Consider the following 4,656-nt stretch of genomic DNA (forward strand, 5'->3'; position numbering starts at 1 on the left):
GTTTTGGGCCTTTTGGTTTGGGCTTGGGCCTTGGTTATGAATCTTGTTAGGCCAGGGGTAAAATGGTTATTTTCCCCAAGTATGGATTATGGATCATGATTTGAGACCTAATTGCTAATTTGGTGTTATTTTGGTATTGATAACTTAGGGAGTTGTCAGGGCAGCAACTAAGGATTCTTGAAGTTAGCTTTAGCATTCGAGGTGAGTCTCCTCACTGTTTGAACGAGTTGAAGGCACCAATGTCGGCCTGTATTTATGACTGTATGTCTTCTGGACTAAGGTCTGATGTCGGGTAGTTCCTGATGTATGTTTATATGTTTGCCAAATTATGATTCGATATCGGGCGGTGCCCGATGAATGTTTGTATGTTTGACATCTTCGTGAATCTTGAATGTGTTTGTATTTATATGTTTCCGGATTACGGTCCGATGTCGGGCGGTGCTCGAGGAATGTTTGTATGCTTTCCGAATTACGGTATAGTGTCGGGCGGGCCCCGAGGAATGTTTATATGATTATGATATTTGGTTTCTGTATTGTACGAAGACCCGGGGGTAGCCCTAGGCATTATGTATGAAAGACCAGGAGGTAGCTCCTGGCACACGGAAGACCAAGAGATAGCTCTTGGGACTTGTCTGTAAGACCCAGAAGGTGGCCTCCCGACTTGGCAAAAAGACCATGAGACGGCCCATGGCATAATGGCAAGACTATGTGCGGCAGATTGCACCTTTATTGATTATGATATATGAATGATATGTATAGCTCACGGTTATGTATGACATGTTGGGATGAGTTGATATGTATGGTATGTAATAGTTGAGGAACTCATTAAACGTGTGCTTACGATTTTCAGTTTTGGTTTCAGGTACCCCAAGTTTTTAAATAAAGGGGTCTGGGACGATCGCAACGCATACTCCCGTGTTTTCCGCAATATGTGATTTTTGGGAATAAACTCTGATAAATGTTTTATTTGAAATGCTTTTCAATGTGTGAACAAAGTTACAAATGTTTTGAGTTATATTAAAAAAATGAAATTTCTACACTCAGATTTTGGGATGATACAACTCACCCAACTGCAAAGGTTTTTACTTAATATAATCATATAAGTTTCCGTTGGCTTTTACATATTTATGCTCTTAAATCTTGCTATCATTAATTTTTTATATTATTCTTTTTTGTTTAATTTTTTCCGGCCCATGATTGAACTAAGCTCCACACAAGCTGAGGAAGTTGGTGATGGAACTACCTCCTTTATTGTTATTGGTATAACCTTTTCACATTTATTCTTTTTATTTTTTTATTTTTTTTCTATTTAGCTGATTTATTTACTATTTTTACAAGTTAGTGATTCGTAAATTTTTATATTTAGCTGGTGAGATGCCGCATTTGGCCGAGGCTTTCATTGACAAAAGTATCACCATACAGTTATCTACACAGAGGTAAAATCTTTTATTGATATTTAAACTATTTTGTCAAATTTGTGCGTAAATGACATAATACATGTAATAAACTATACTTTTGCAACTTACAAAAGACTCTTGAAGATGATATTGATGTGTTGGACATATAATAGTTAACTAGCTATCAAGGAAAAAAAACGAAAACCCTTTCAACCATTTGGGGAACTACATAAGAAGACGTCAGTGATTTATGGACCTGTACAACTTACAACTCGATTGCACAACTCGACTGTTCCCAATAGAGGCAAGAAAAAAATGAAAGGAAAATAGAAGATACAGGAGGCAAGCACCAAAGGTTGTACCTGATTTGTACCTAATCGTTGTTGCAATGACTACGACCACGACTTCGCCCAGAGAGTGGTGGTGGAAGCCCTCTTCTTCAAAGCGGAAACCCTGCACTGGTAGCGGACCCTGGCCGCGGACGAAACCCCAACCCCAATCGCCGCTTTGTGGAGCGCGCGTACAAGTACCGACTCGTGAAGGTGGTGGAGTTTGAGGTGTCATGTCAGTAGTGCATGGTGTACCTTGACCTGAAAAGGGAAGAATACGGGAACCTGTTTCCTTCGGGAAGGGTTTACTGGCAGGTGTTCCATCTAGGAGGCAAGGGTTTTTCTCGTTGGCGCACTGCAACATAGACCAGCAAAGCTCGTTTTTAGAGGGAGATGGAGGTGAAGAAAGCAAGAAACCCTAAGTTTCTTTGTTTGAAACCTTGTTAGGTCTGATAGAATCGGTTGCCTCATATGCATCGTGTCTGTTGGAATCAATTGCCTCATCTATATGGTCCCGTCTGTAGATTGGAGAAGAAAAACAAGAGCAACGATCAACAGAAATTTGAAGCTGATGGGTTTAAAAGGAGATGGAGAGTTTTCAAAAAGTGGTGAAATCCGAATATGGTTGGATGAGAAAGCGGGTGGGGGTAAGATAAGGTAGAACCACCAGGGGACACGTGGGAACGACACGTATCAGCCACATCCTTATCTTTACACCACTGTTAATAATTTAAGGGACCAAATTGCTAACATTATAAACTTTAGTGCCAAAAATTTGAACCACTACAAATATAAAAACTTATGGACCACCTCCATGGCCTGACCCAATAGCCACGTTTCTTTCAGTTAGTCAAAGAGAAGTTGCGTTTTATTAGGAACCCACTTTTATTATACATGCATGTTTCCTGAATTCTAGCTTAGCATTAGGTGATTGCATCTTTAAATTGTAAGTTCACGTTTGAAGTAAGAGGCAGAAAAGTTAATGAAATGGTTATTTGATTTTAGTTTATCTTCTCCATCTTAATTCTTGGGAGATTAGCCATCTTAAATTGGCTTCTATCAATGGTGCTTTCATTCTCATTCATCATGCCTCTCCGCAAAGATCCGTCAACTGATGCCACACCACCAACAATCCAGGAACAACTCTCCACACTTATTGCTATTTCCACTGCTAACCTCCACCATCTTGATGTAATTATCACACAACTGACCACCATCAACACCCTCATGATCAACATTCAAATCGAAACCATGGCCAAAATCATGTCGCCTCCACCTCCGCTCCCACCACAGAATCAACAACGAAGGCCGCCGCGATCGCGATTACCAACAACAATGCTATCCACACCGCCATTGCCACCATCCCAACGGTCGTTGTCGCCATAGCCACTGCTGCCTCCAAAACCATTGCAATTGCCCATGTCAACACAACACCCACTTCCACTATTACCGCAACCGCCACCATCGAAAGTAATATCCAGGAAATTCCGAACCGTCACATTTCAACCGTTCAAACCACAGTTTCCTGCTCCAGATGTTGTATGCACCCGTATGCAGGACCTTGAGGACAAGGTCCATTTGAAGGATGGAGGAATTGATACGTGTCTAAGATGCTATTCAAGACCACCTCCATGGCCTGACCCAATAGCCACGTTTCTTTCAGTTAATCAAAGAGCAGTTGCATTTTATTAGGAACCCACTTTTATTATACATGCATGTTTCCTTAATTCTAGCTTAGCATTAGGTGATTGCATCTTTAAATTGTAAGTCAACGTTTGAAGTAAGAGGCAGAAAAGTTAATGAAATGGTTATTTGATTTTAGTTTGTCTTCTTCATTTTAATTCTTGGGAGATTAGCCATCTCAAATTGGCTTCTATCATCTTCTATGATCTTCATAACCTTTTTCATTTGTTGTTAAAAGCCTCAAGGAAATTGCATAGAGCTTCATTTGAAGAGAAATGCTTATCGCCATGATGTTTGCTTAGAAACGATATGCAGAAAAGAAATTTTTTAATCTTTAATCAAAACTCTATCTTGAAAATAATAACCCTAAGCATTGTATACGATAAGGTTAGAGCCTTGGGGGTTTTATTCAAACATTATTTCAACAACAAATGATTATTTTGATCTTTTATAAGAAAAGAAATGGGACAAAATTAAAAAGGAATTAGTGACATGAGAAATATCAATAGTAATTCTGCACCAGTATAATGTGATAAGGTTAGATCTGAGATATTTTTATACAAGTATATATATATATATATATATATATATATATATATATATATATATATATATATATATATATATATCTTTGTCAAAATTTATATAAATTCTTTGTTCCATATTTGACTAAACAAGTCAAACAAAGATATGACACGATTTTATCTATTAGTTATTATGATTTTTGTTTTCTAATTCTTGGTTTGAATCGAAAAGGCGAAGCAGTGAAAAAGGAAGGAGAAATTGGAAATTCACGAGGTTGTCTTATAGTGTTGATATTGATTGAAAATCCTGCACAAAGTTTTATCTTCTTTGTCTTTGATTTAGGTATAATAGAAACCTTTTGTGAATTTATTGTATCATATTTTAAGAAAATATTTACTACATTTATTTTCTTTATGCGTAGATATCAACATCAAGGTTGTCTTAGCAGAAGGATAAGCTATGAAAAAGAGATCTCATGCTTGAAAAAAATTGTTGGGTGAATTCTAATTTTCATTAATGGTACTTTTTATTATAAAATCCAAAAAGGATTCACCATGGATAAAGAGTCCTACAACATTATCTCCACAACATCGGAAACAAAAACAATACAAAACCCTGAAGAACATACTTGAAGACGCAAAATTGGACAACCTGTCCATAGAAGACAATATGGCTTCCATGAAAGATAATATGACTTTCATGCTCGGATCGATCCATAAAAG

General features: G+C 37.6%; 1 long non-coding RNA gene across 1 annotated transcript; it reads right to left on the minus strand.

Annotated features, from left to right (window-relative positions):
- Window positions 1-1,627: 1,627 nt before the first annotated feature.
- On the minus strand, window positions 1,628-2,288 carry LOC145033368 (uncharacterized). Its single transcript, XR_013677508.1, has 2 exons — window positions 2,166-2,288; window positions 1,628-2,081 (listed from the first exon to the last, which is right to left on the minus strand). It is a non-coding gene; the product is annotated as an uncharacterized LOC145033368 (long non-coding RNA).
- Window positions 2,289-4,656: the final 2,368 nt, after the last annotated feature.

Source organism: Lactuca saligna, chromosome 3 (genome assembly GCF_052625555.1).
Source record: "Lactuca saligna cultivar CGN05327 chromosome 3, ASM5262555v1, whole genome shotgun sequence".
NCBI lineage: Eukaryota > Viridiplantae > Streptophyta > Magnoliopsida > Asterales > Asteraceae > Lactuca > Lactuca saligna.